We start from the raw sequence: 14640 nt of genomic DNA on the forward strand, positions 1-14640 counted from the left end.
GAAAAAGGATGCTCCTCTGAAAAGAAGTAGGTAACATGTTTCCTTCCCACCACCCTTGCTCCTGTCATTGTCTATTTTGTCTATTTATTTCAAATTTGATTTATTTGAGGGATTTAGAAGCTGCTTAAATAAAATTAAATTAAAATGGCATTCTAAAAAATAATCTAAATTCAAAATAGGGCAACTCCTCTTCCATCAAAAAAACACAAAATGCAAGTTTTTGCCTTGAGCTCAGTCCTTTCACTGTCTCTTGATGTGCCTGGGAGGCAATGCACTCCAGACCAACCTTCAAACATCTCTGTGGCTTTGGTTGGGAGATTTTTCAGGCCACGAACACCTTTTCCCTAAGAACCATGCTACTCTGGAGAGCAAAGGGAGAGTTTTGGCATGTGAGCATCCTCTCCTGAGCATCTCTGCAACTCACTTGGGAATGGAAATGAAACATTTCCAGCATCCATAAAAATTAACACCTTGAGCGGCTTTCCTCTCTGAGCAGGTAACTCTTGTTTGAAGAATTCTCACATTCATTTGATCAACCCTAGTTCTATTTCATTCAAGACAACACCTGCCTCAGGGACACTGCACAAATATTGACCTTCCACTGGTTTTTGAATAAAAAGTGGGAGAAATTTTGCCCAACAATCAAACCGATTAACGTGCAGACTTCTGTCCCTCTTTAAGAGCCTTTTGCAATTTTTATGGGATTTTTGTCCCAACTCCTCTCATTTCTGTTAGTACTATTATTGCTAAAGAAAAGGAAACAATAACAATCATAGTAATTGAAATAATAATAAAAGTAACAATCATTAATAAAAATCAAGATGTCTTACATCTTTCAGCCTATAAAACGAGATTTCAGCGTTCTCTTTTTATCTTAACTCATTTTCTATTCTGGTTTTCCTTTTATTTTTCTCCTCTTTCATGAATCTACTATTCCATTCATTCCCTTTTCTAGCAATGTTTTGCCTCATTCTACTCTGGCCTTGTAACTTGCACACTGACCATTTGCTTGCTGCTCCTAATCTTTGTTTCTCACACTAAAAAAACAGCTCTTTGGTTCCTCTAGAAACTTCCAAAGACCACTGCTCATGTCACATGCAAAGATGAATGAAAACTTCGAGGATAACAAAGCCTGAGTTAATATCTTCTTGGATCTGTTGGCTTCCAGCAGGCTTTCCCAACTGGCTAAATGTGTTCATTTCAATATAACCATTAATCACATACTTATAATTCTTTGTTGCTCAGAACCACTACCCAGATGAATATGCAGGAAGAGCACTGAACCATGTAGGAGTATGGAAAAAGAAAATGAAAGGCAAAAATCCTATAATTATACTAAAATACTATAAATCATTTTGATTGACACAGAACTATGTATTGTTCCTAGGTTTACTGGAGCTTGGTTGGACTTCAGGAAGAAGATGAACCAAATGACACAGCTAAATTTTAAAAGATATGAAAAAATAATTTAAATAATTTTACAGTATATTAAAAAGAAGAATCTGTTTCTTTCAGAATACAATAGATTTAATTCAATATTTGTTTGAACTGATGGTTTCTGAAGGTTAATCTCTGATGTTCCTTTCTCATACAGCTGTGACTCTTACAAAATTTCTGAAACACTCATGAGAAAAATAACAAAGGTTGATGTCATCACTTCCCTACTGTTTTGTTAAGGTTTGGGATTATTTTTTTTTTATTTGCTACATTGTGTGAGGCCTGTGTAGGCAAAATTGGTCTTGGAGGTGGGTCAGCCTAGACTGCAGTGTTAGGTGTTCCTCAGTCTCCTCGCATTCACTTTTTATGAATTGCCAGGAAGAAAGAGACCCAATTTATCTAGTGTCCTCAGGAAAAACCCTCTTCATAAATATCAGCTGTAGAAAGGCCATGTCAGATCAAAAAACACTTTCCCAACAAAAATCAAAGAGATGTGTCTATTTCCAACAAAAACAAATATTTTTTTTGGAATTCACGCTTTCCAGTGAACAGCTGTTTCACTGGAAAATTCCTGACCAGCAGTAGCATATGGAAAGACAAGGTCATCATGACTTGGTGTTGTCATCTTGTCTTCCTTGGAGGATTAATATGGATCAGTAATAACAGCAGCAGCCAGAGCAATTAATAATTGAAAAGGCGCTAATGAGCGCATTGATGAAGTCAGCAGAGTCAGAAATTTCTTACTCATTTCTGACTCATAGTATTTTTGCCTCTTTTTGATCCTTCTACACCATGTGCTGAGCAGAGAATGGAGTTTGTCTACTTGTAAGGCCTGACCATCCTTTATAAATGGGATTCTCTTTGATGATAGTATGACTGCAAGTAGATTCCTGGTCATTAAAATCCTGCCTGAGTTTCCCCATTTTTCTGCAATCTGTGCCTCTCCTTTGAAGTTCCGTGTAGTCCATTAATTTAGGGACCTGAGATTATCTTTGCTCTATATATTACTTTATCTGTCAAATATGCAGCCCATCAAAGTGGGGTGGATGACTACACATTCCCTGTATATCTCTGTCTTCCCCCTTCAGGATGAGCAATCCTACCCTTTACAGCGCTTGCATGGTCTCTTGACCATGATCTTGATCTCAAGATCCACCAGAAACAGAGGAAAATCTTAATCTGTGTGTTCATCTGCCATCTTTGATGTAAAATCAGCTTGAGCTGTAATCCAGGAAATCCTTGTTAGATGCTCAGGCTGATGCTCTTAATGGTTTTGCCCTGCTGAAGGCTCTGGGCTGGATGGTGTCTTGATGAAATGACTGCTGCGCAGGGGGGCTCCTGCCTCTCAGATCGACTCTGCAGGGAACAGAAAAACCTGCCCTCAGAGTCACCTCTTGTTGGTTAAGTGCAGGATAAGGAATGACAGGTCGAAGGAGAAGCAAGAACAAGTAAGTAGCCTCATTTTCCCAGCTGCCTCATCTCTTCCCTTTGCAAAATAATTTCAAAATCACATTCTTCCTACATAAAATGTCTTTGGGGCTTTATCAGAGATACTTTAAATTAGAATTTGCGTTGGTTCTTTTTGTTTTTCACAACTTTACATTTCATTTATGGCACCTGCAGAATGCCACCTGGGCTTCACAGGGCTTATTCTGAATGCAACATGCAGATAAAATGCAACATCTAGAGCCCTGGAAAGTGTTCTAAATGTATGCCACAACCATGAAGTTAAGAAAGGGATACACAGCCTGAAAATCTGAGATTTTCCCCTAAAATTATACAGTGGCCACTGGTAGCCACCTACCTACTGGAGGAACTTCTGAAGTGCACTGGGCTCCTATGGAAAGGAGGAGGGAACAGAAAGAGAAGGTGCATCAAGTTTGCAGGGCTGCAAGCAGAAATTTCTGTTTCCAGGAGGAAAAAACTCATGTGTCAAATAAAAAAGTAGTATGGAATAATGTCTCTCTGTTCTCAGGAACACTGGAACAGAGTGGAAAGTGCTCTGTACTACCCATGAGGGCAAATGCATCAAAGCAGCATGTGGGAGGGAACTGGGGAGGTCCATGTGTGGTCCATGCCATCCAGCTCCAAACAATCCACTTATTGGGTGCATATTCCTAGCAAACATGACTAACGCAGATGAGGCAGATGAAATACACATGCTCATACTAAGGAAGAAAAGAACTTCAATTATACTGTTCCAGTGCAATAATCTCATTAAACAAAAGCTGCACACCAACAGGATGAAAATTCAAAGCAAGGAGCAATGCTAGGTATGGCTGAGAGATGCTGGGCTGATCAGGTTGGGATCGATGTAGGAGTGCTTCCAAGGACCAGTGCAAAGATGTGTAGCTCTCTCCCCTGCTGATGCATGCCCTGCCTGCTGCTTAATCCTGGGGGATTTTTAATCCTTTTCCAATGGCTGTGCAGGACTTTGAATACTTGCTTTTCTCCACTTTCAGTTCCTGCTTTTTTCACAGATTTCACAATGTACAGAATCTTATCCAAACACTTCAACCAGTCTTGACAATATCCATCAAGTCCAAAGCAACAAGTGAGTATTTTACAGACTGTAAATCAACTTGATTATTTTTGTTGCTGAGTAATGCATGATAGGCCTGCAATCACCTATCACTGCTACTGCTTCAATTCAACACTCTGACAGCAAAAAAACCCAGTAAAAACCAGAACAAAAACAACAAACAAAAATCCCAAAACTCACAGTGGTAAGTAAACTAGTGAGAGTAGAGAGCATATTTATATACATAGTCAGTGCAAGTAGTTAATTAGCTGAAGCAAATGAATTAAAATTCAGGAGGCCACATATTCTTATTTCCTTTGAAGCTGTTCTTTCATTTTCGCTATGTCGAAAGTGCCTTTTATTAAGGTGCCAAAATTCAAGCAGAAGATAGTTATTGTTTTAATGGTTTGAAAAACTTGTACATCTTTCCTTGCAGAACCCTCAGGTCCATGCAGCTGCACATTGCTGTACCTGCTTTCCCAGCCACCACCTAGGAGATGTTTTCTGTTCTTGGTGGGAGTATAGAAGCAAGTAGGGGGAATGCTAGTGAGACCTTAGACAACAATTATCAGTTACAGTAATTGGTTACAGGAACCAAAGGCTAAAAGGAACCAAAGGAGCCAGGTGTGGAGACTCCAGTGAGCTGCAGTCCAGCCCCAAGGGGAACCACACAAGAGGTGGTTCCTCCTGCAGGCCACACACACCAGAATGAGGAATAACACCTAGAGGCTGAGTTCAGAGGGCAACACAGCAGTCCTGACCATTTTGTCACAGGACAAGAAGCCAGCAGGACTGTGATTAGACCAATTGTTTAGCAGCAGGAAGAAGGGCAACAGGAACAGAAGCACGGCTGGAATACTCAGCATCTAACGAGAGCCTGTGAGACTGAAAAGCATTCAGGTGGCTGGCTGCTGCCGTCTGCCTCATGGGATTTGGGAGGAATAGCTGTAGATGGAGATATTTTTGGAGTAAGCAATCAATTTAATGAAGCAGGATTCCTCCAGTTCATTGACTGTCAAGAGCATATATTTGCAGAGCAGTGTTTCATCAACTCATATTTTACCGTTAAAAAAAACTAGAGCTTTGAGCATGCTAGACATTCATAAATATTTTGAGCACTGCTTGCCTATGAATTTATATCCCATTTACATATTACTTAATTATTCTACTCCTATTCCTCTAATACAAGTAATTCCACTTTAATGTTATAAAATGCTATGTAACGTGTGAGGTATTTTAAGTACCATGACATTCTAGTGAATATATTAATGTCTGAATATAAAATAGGAAACAATATTTTTAAAAAATGCTTTTTAAAGCATTTTTATCTACTATATTATCTATTATTTTGTCTATCTACTGATAGACAGCATAATAAAATGTAGCAGTTTACAGTACTAAATGTTTATATTAGTATTTTATGGTACATAATATATTGATATGTGAAATGCCACTACTTGGGTAGCTATGGATAATTTAAATCCAATATATTACCCAAAATGTAAAACTGGTTTGGTAGAGAAATCACAAGTGCTCCAAGGTACAATTTACTTTGTGAACAGACAGATCTTCCTTACAATTTTCTGAATTCTGGAATTTACTGAAGACTTGTCATAAAATTTAATTGTATATTGTTGAATTTACAAAGGATGTCAGATTTTTACAGAACAAATGTCATTGTGCTTTTCCATACTAAATAAAAAGTGGGAATATTTTTTAACTATGTCTATATCCAGTGATGGCTAATGCTTATAAATTATTTAGGTTGGAATCATATTATTTTTCATTGTGCATTAGCAGTGAATTAATGACTGTATCTGACCTTTGACATGTGGGGAAACATTTTTTTCAGAATCCCTTAGAGAATTTTGCAGAAAGACTCTTTTCACCATGTTTCTGAGTTCCTTGTTATTTTATCTACCATTTATTATTCCTTTTGAGCTGAAAAAAAACCCCAACAACTATTCCACAGTGATGTTTTTTAAAGAAGTTGTTTATGTAACAGATGCACTTTTGGATTAACAAGTCTGCTTTCTGTCTTTTTTCTCTGAATAGCTTCACTGTTGCATCAGATTGCCTCTTTACCTGTGTGGTGTCTTGTTTGGATGAATTCCCCAGGCTTAAATGCTGCTTCATAACCAGGTATTTCTAGTTCAATGCAGATTTGTTCACCCAAGGGACACATACACATAGCAGTTCTAGGCTATCATCTAGACCTTTCAGGAATCTTGACCATCTTTCTTGTCCTTTTGGCATCAGCAATAATACTAAGATATGTTGCTTCCTGGAGCAGCAAATTAATTAGAAAAGGTATCTTGAGGACAAGCACCACATCTGCCACAAAACAACAAAGCTGTGCTAAGGCAAAGGAGAAACACATCATATAATGTTTGCACATCTGCCCACACCTGGAATTTTGCAACCATCATAAAGTAGACTAATTCTGGAGCACCTGAGAAAAAGGGACTCAAGGAGCCAGGTGAAACGGGGCAGAGATGTTATGCTTACAGATGCAAACACAAGCCAAACAACCTACTGACTGTATGTATGCTCTCTGCATTTCAGACCCAGACACCACTGTGGAAAACAGAAAGGAAAAACAATACTTATCTTATAAAATAAATATCCTGGGTAATTTGTGCTCCAGGCATTCTAGGGCACTCAGCTTTGGCAGTACAAGCTTCCCAGACTACTTCTAATGTTCAGCTTTCTGTTCCTCACTTTAGGTGTTGAAAATAGTGCTAGAGAATTTATGTGTATCCATTAAATGCACACACTTATATTTGAGATCATCCTCTAGACCCTGTTTTGTCAACAGATAGAAAGAGGCATTTCTAAAGCATAAATCTTTCCACCTTTCAACAATTAAAGCAGCCCAGGTGAATTATACTGTAGGAAAGCTTATCTTTCTCCATCATTAATGTAACACAGGAAAGTGGGGATATTGAAGTTGAGAACACCTGAAGTCAGGTGGAATTAATTCCACCTTATTTTTAAAGGCTTCGGTTACTTCACCCACCAAACTTCCCCTCCTTTGATCTTCTCTCATACCTTGCAACTACCCTTTATTTTTCTGCCTAGTTTCTGCCCTGCATCCTTTTTCAGCTGATGTAGCAGTACCACAGAGTTCTTAAGAACCCAAAGTCTGCTTATTGCAGTGGAAGACAGAGAAAGATGAAAAGAAAAAGCATCAAAATAAAGCAACAAAACAGAATGACAAGCAAAAAAGTCAAAGTTTTAGAAGTACCAGCAGCTTTTAAATACAGATATATTTCATAAGAAAACAGCCTAAATTAGGCTATGATTGGAAATGCATAGAGATTATAAGGCCAAATGATGCAGAAGCAGTCTGCTCTCCTGCAGAACACTAAAATGCTATTTATAACTGGGACTCAGTGTGGCTTTCTAGAAAGAAACCCAATAAATAACAGACAATATAGCAAACGTCCACTTCCCCAAGTATCAATGCTCCTTTCCCCATGCAAATCTGTCATGCAAGCCACAGTGAACAATTTTGATTTGCCTTCTTCATGGACATTTTGGAATTAATCAGATGACATGTGAGCACTGTGTATGTTAGACATGCTGTGCTACTGTTTTGGTGGTTTTAAACTAATGGTATTACATTGCATTTTTCATAATGGAAACTAGCTGAGAGGTTTTTTGCAGCTTTTCCATCTCACATCCTTGAACATCGTGTCAAATGCCAACAAGGTTTTTATGTAAATATCATAGAATCACAGAATAGTCATCTAGTCTAAACTGCTGCTCAAAGCAGGAACAGCTAGAGCAGGTTGCTGAGGACTGTACTCAGCTGGGGTTTGAGTATCTCCAAGGATTCAAACTGGTGTCCTGTACAGAGTGAATACTTTTTCTCATATGTTTAAATGAAATTTACCATATTTCAATTTGTGTCCATTGCCCATTGTCTTTTCACTGCACACCACTGAGAAGAGTCTGGCTCTGTCTTCTTTATTACCCCCAGGTAACTATTCATAAATATTGATAAAATTGCCCTTAGCCTTCCCTTCTCAAGACTAAACTGTCTCAGCTCTCTCAGCCTTTTCTCAGAGGAGAGCTGGCCCAGTCTCCTAATCAGGACAGCTCTTTTCCAGAGCTGGTATGTAGATGCATGTCTTACTGAAGAGCCCAGGGCAGGACTCAGCACTACAGGTACATCTCACCAGGGCAGACCAGAGGGGAAGGAACACCCTCCTAGACCTGATGAAACCCAGGAGGATGTTGGGTCCAAACTTTCACCCTGTCTTCAGAGACCTGGAAGATCTGAAGGCAAATCTTGTCTGTGCAAATTGAGGCAAAGGTGGCATTTGCATCTTGGCCATTTTTGTGACATTTGCTTGTCCTGTTCATCACAGGGTCCTTCCTGCTGAGACACTTGTAGAAGCCCTTCTGGTGGCCTTTCACGTCTCTTAATTGATTCAAGTCCTGGTAGGCATTTCTAATGCTAGTCTTGCATGTTCAGACAGCATCTCTATATTCCTCACAGGTAACCTATCCCTGCTCCCACCTCTTGTGATGCTTCCTTTCTATGACAGTGTTTTTTCAGGAGCTCATTGTCCATGAAGACTTCCTGCCACTTTTTTTTGTCTTTCTGCAAATCAGGGTGGACTGTTCTTAACCTTTGAGAAGGGGATCCTTGAAAAATTAGTAACCTCACCTGGAAATCTCTTCTCTGCAGACCTATGTCCTATGGGATTCATCTAAGTAGGTCACTGAGCAGGCCTTTTGCCACACAAGGTGTGAGAGCTTCCCTCATAATGTTGTTATCTTAGCACTTTCTTATTTGGGTGTATATGCTCGAGGTCCCCTTTGGTCCTGCACTGCTGGTTTCAAGGTCTCTCTTGTTCACCCTACATCTTTTACTTGCCAGCCCAGCCCCTCCCTTCCTCACTTGATTATGGTTGTCCTTTCCCTCTCCCATCTTTCCCATTTTTAAAATGTTTTTACCATGTTGGCCAGCCTGTTGGCAAAAATGGTTTTGGACTGGCTACTATGGGGGGATCCCACCTCTTCCCCAATGATATTTGATCCTCACAGAGGACCCAGACTCATTAAAAAAATCCCTGTCATTGACACAAGCTGCACAACCCCTTGTTGATCCAAAGGATTCATCCACTCCATGTCAAGCCTTTCCCCCTCACCAGCAGGATCAAGAACAAACCCATTTGGCCTCTGTGCTCTTACCCACAGTCATGCAGACATGCTCCATACTCTTCATGCCTTCCCTGGTAGCAGCTTTGGTGTCCACCTGGAAGTGCTGCTGGGGTCAATATTCTGAGGACAAGGGAAGGCACATTAGTGTCTGTACACCATCCCAGATTAAGCCCCTAGCTGGCAGCAAACCTCCCTACAAACCAGTTCAGGTGGGTAAATGGGGGCCTTGAGCAATATCAATATTCAGCACTATCTTCCAATCAACAGTGTGCTTTGGCTATTACAGTAAAGAGGATTTAAGCATCTGAGAACCCAATTGGTACAAACTCTTCCAGACACCCTCTGGGACAGAACTGCTGTCAACCCCCGAAAGACTGTCTTGAGAATCTGTATGCCAGATACTGCAGCCATTGACCCAAAGATCTTGGCTGGAATATCCTTACCTTTCCTTTTGACTCGTCTCAGCCCTAGCCCCATGTCAAAGCTACAGAGGATGCAGTGCAGGAGCAAAGAGAGAAAACGAGCCTTACACAGAAGTTTTAAACATGAACCATTTCTTACAAATTTACTTAATAAATCTTGTTCATATCCCTACGTTGACATGCTTCAGGCAGCTTTGTCATGCAGCTGATCAGTCTTTGAATCTGCTGTGTTCTGAACTGAAATTTTGAGGCATCCCTTATTTTTTTTTGTTGACTGGAGTAGGTACAGTTCTTTCCACTTGTATTCTGTACTGCTAGGGGTGCTAAGGCACCTGCCTGCAGAAAAAAACCAAAAAATAAATAAAGGTTTGTTCATGTTGCTGAAGAAAACAACGATTTAGAAAAATGCACTGAGAAAAGCAAGCAGTGTCTGTCTGTATGCATTGAAGGTTCATCATTTTCTGAGAAATCAGCTACAAGAGGGGAAGGAAGTAACTTTTCTGTGCCAGGTCATACTCTGACTAGAGCTGCTGAGAATTTTTATTTTAAAGGTCAAGGTCATAGATTAAATTTGTAAGTGTCAATTAATTGAAAATAATTTGCTTATCCAAAAAAATATTTCAACTTGAGGTGTGAATGGAACAAAAATTCTAAAATTGTCAAAGTTTTATTTTTCTATTTTTAAATTATAAAGTGTAAGATTTGGTTTTAATATTATTTTAATTGCAAGCGTTGGACTTAAGGGTAATAAAGAGATAGTGAAATAATAATAATAAAACTAACCAATTGAAGCTGATCTGAATGGAATGTTACTAATTGCTCCATCTGTGAATTTTTTAGAGGGAAAAAAGCAGGGAGAGAATTCTGCCCACAAGAACGTGTTACTGTTTTTTCCCCTTCATTTGAGATACTGTATTTTTTTTTCATATGGCTCCAAACCATGTCCTGCCTCACTGTGGGGCTGAGTACATATTCAGGGGTGCTACTGTGGGCACTTTAACAACAACAGAGAGTTCTGGCATGGCTAGTATACTCTCTTGACATAAAAAAACCAAACCAAATCAAACCCATCTTCAAACTGTTAAACCTGGGAAGGTCAAAGAACCAGAGCAGTTTAAGAGAGTGAGCTTCCTCCTTTTATATGTGAGGTATTGGACACCCTTTAAGCAATATATTACTTCCATCCTTATGAGACCAAAGCAAATGCCTTGAGTATAACTATCCATTTTCATGGCATTTATTTTATCAGGTGAAATGACCAATAATACTAGAAACAAGAACCCCTCCAGACATAGTTTTACTGTTAGTGTTAGATACATTAGTATTAGATACTGCCTTAGTGTCAGATACACTAGCACTACAAGAGATGCAGCTTCTTTCCCTTTCATTGCTTAACTAATTTACATACATTATAGAGTTTTTTCTAATGTAATGATTTAATAATTCATCAGTTTACACATACAGCTTCTTTAAAAAGTCTATTCCACACTGATGTTTCAGTTAGGACTGTTGATTTTTTGCCAATAAAATTATTTCACAGTAAGTACAGTATTTAAAAATAAATAAACCTGCAGTGAGTGCTAGCCCCTAGCAATGACCCTAAAAACGCCAAGTGTGCCATAAATGAGATTTTAACTTCTGTACTACCTCTGAAGTAATGGTACATAGATTTTTTCATTGTTTTCAATACACCTGATTAATTTACTTTTTTTGCTCCAGCTCATCACTACACACCATATCTCTGTTTTCTCTATCTCTCCTCTAGGTCTTGGCTTTTTATGGTTTTTTCTTTCTGTTAGTTTTCATTTATACCTTCTGTATCTATGAGCAATCCCTCTCATGTAAGGAAGAGTCATGATTTAGTCCCTGGACAATAAAATACATTGAAAAATTAAAGATATTTAAAGTTTATTGCATCAAATGCAATGAGTATGAGTATATATCAAAAAGTATATGGTCTTATTTCAGCATTTCACTTTTTTCAAACCATGAATTTTTCTTTGTCTTTTATTACAGTATGTCAAAGGTTACACACACTGTATTTTTTAAATTTGCTGCTACCCCTGTGTTCCCCTGAGGGAAAATTTGCACTCATTTCACAAGAGCAGAAGTGCAAACCAGAAACCTATGAGAGCTGTTCGCTCAGCTCTGCAGGGGGATTTGCATGATTTGCCATGTGTTAGTTCAGCAGAACTTTCTATGCTGCCTGTGGCATTTTTTCTAAACTATGACTTGCTTTCTGGGATGATGTGTTTTCCTTTCTAAAACAAGTAGCTCCTCAAAAAGTAAATAATACATGGAAAACTAACCTGTGCTGTGTCATTCATTGTCTAGCCATGTAATTTGGAATAATCGTCCAGTATGAGTTGAAAGAATTGCTTTTAGCCACAAGAAAGCAATCTAGTCTTTTTAAAGGAATACTCAGTATTCTCTGTTTTCACTGTGTACTGATAAACCTCGTAGTTCTGCACAAAGTTTCAATGTTGTTTGAAATTGTAGCAAGGAAAAGGCATCGCTTTGTGACACTTGCAGTTTTTGCTCCCTAAATAGTTCAGTGAGTGTTCTCATTTCTAGTGACTGGTGATAACTTCCGTGGTGATTGTAGCTCAGCCAGCTACCAGAGACACAAGTAGACAAGGAGTGCTCATATCACCCATTGCTGTAACTCAGTGTTCACATCTGCCAACAGATTTCAGGAGAGGGCAACCTTGGGCAGCTGGTCCTTTGGAAAACAATCAGGGCAAGCTGTTCTGAAATCAGCCATGATCAGAAGAGAATGTGTAATCAGAGCTGTTCATACATTGCAGGTTTGCAGTGCTAAGCAAGACACAAGTCCTGTGAAACTGAGCCTTTGTTAGATACCAAACCTGTGCCTAGTAGTCTGAAGGGGTGTCTAGGTGTTCACGTAATCACATCCAGGTTCATACTAAGGACCTTCTGCATTCCTCTAGTAGTACAAAAGAGAATTAAAGCAGCTTTAATGTTCAATGAATCACCTGCCACAGTGGAGTTCCTGATCCAAAGTAAGAATACTAAGCTTCATGACCAACACATTTTTCTTAGCTAAGGCACTGCTGCTTTAGCTTGACTGTAGCCCGAATGCAGCACAAGCGCGCTGGATGCTGTGCGTAGCAAGACTGAGCCTGGATCTCAGTGCCAAACTCATCTGTTGCAACAGGTTGTTACAGAAATACTGGTTTAGCCTCCTGCAACAGCATCCATGCTTGACCTTCTTCAGGGTCCTCCACATACAAACCCAGAGCTGTGCTCCAACCCGGAGTGCCCTCCAGGCTTCTGGAGACAGCCTCTGTTTGAGCCCCCCTCCACAGGCAACAAGTGAGTCAGTGATGCAAGCTCTGGGGGACAGGATGCAAAAGGGAGCATTCCTGATAAATGCTAGGCACTGAGGGAGAGCTCAAATTCCCTGGTATTATATAGCTCCATGTGTAAGACACTCAACTAGCATGTGAGGGACCTGATTCAAACTGTTCTGCTGATTTGGAGCAGCAATTCAACCTCAAGTCACTGTCCCCAGAAGACATATCCCAGCTTCTATGCCATAGGGAAGGTCTCCTAGTGTTTCTTATCAAGGTTCTTTGTGCCAGGTGGGAGAAATGGCTTTGTCTCTGTGCACTCAGTGACCACATGCCAACATGTGTTTCTTACACGTTCTGAGTCTTTTAAAAAAGCTTCAATATATAATATTAAAAAAAAATAAATAAAATTAACGTGTTTACAAGGAAAATATATCTATGTCAATATCTAAGGTATTCTCAGGTGATTTCATTCCCATTATTCAAAAAATGGTGTTAGTTTGACATTCTGTGCAATTCCAAGGCAGTGCTTCAACTATCCAGACAGACTGAAACTACAAGTTACAGACCATGCTCATGGGAAACACACAAAAAGCAAGGAAAAATATATCAGCCATTAAAACTCAGGTTTAACTAAAGTTTCTCTATATAATTTTCATGACTGTTCAAATGTCAGGATAAGCTGAACCAATTGACAGCAAAACAACTCAAACTATAAAGTTTGCATGTGTATACAATTCAGGTAAGAACTTTGTCTTTTCCTCTTTCCACACATCCATGATGGCAGGTGCCATGTGGAAGGAGGGAGTTGTGTCTTTATATCCTGTCACTTGTCCCTTTCTAGCTGTTCACAGAAACTGCTTCTTATTGAAAAATATTTCCATAACTGTTCTTCAAAAACTGCTAAAAAGCAGTTGGTTAAGGATTTTGGTTTTATTCTGTTTTATGAGAAGGGGCCGACTCATTTGACTAATTCAAGCCCCCAAAAGACATTTCTGAATTCTGGTTGAAGAGGCATTTCCCTCCAACCCAGAGGTTCGATTCCAGCTTACACATGCTTAGACATGCTTAGACCTGTGCCCAGTCTCTAACTGTGGCTGTTGACTACCTTATGCTCTCTACTCTGCACTGCTGGCTTCTGCACGTCTCCTTTCTTCTCTACCCCTTCGAAGGGGTCACTGGGTGTCACCTCAGGGTGAGGTGGCATGTCACAAGGTGGTAGATGTCAGAAAGACAAGCAAGGCGAGCCACTTGTGAATCACTTGTTTACAGTCGATTGCCACTTTAGCTGATTGAATAAAGGGAACGCCTGCAATGGCATGTAATTGTTGTTGCAATAATAGCAATCGACTGCTCATTTTTACCAAATGCCTTCTGTACCTCTCTGCCCTGATCATATTCCCAAAGCACCAGACACCTCAGATAAATAAGACATTAGTACCCAGTACAATTTTAAAAGGGTTGCAAGTAGGGGTACAGGCATTTGAATTTTAGAATCATGTGGCATGCATCTCCATCTCTGTTTCTCCCTAATTCCTATCACTTGGACCATGCTGAGCAACCCTTGTCCTGGATCCTTCTTTTTTCTCCTTACAGCTTTGTAGTTTAAAACTATTTAAAATGGCATGATATAAAGAAGCCCGCTTTCAAAAATTCAGTGTGCTGGGGAATAGGAGGGCATCCTTAAGTTCTCTCCATAAACTTCTCTCTTGCAGATGGGGTTTATTTGCCACAAAGACATTGCTTTTGGGGGCCGAGGTTTTACTGCCAA

The sequence above is a fragment of the Poecile atricapillus genome, chromosome W (assembly GCF_030490865.1).
Source record: "Poecile atricapillus isolate bPoeAtr1 chromosome W, bPoeAtr1.hap1, whole genome shotgun sequence".
Lineage (NCBI taxonomy): Eukaryota > Metazoa > Chordata > Aves > Passeriformes > Paridae > Poecile > Poecile atricapillus.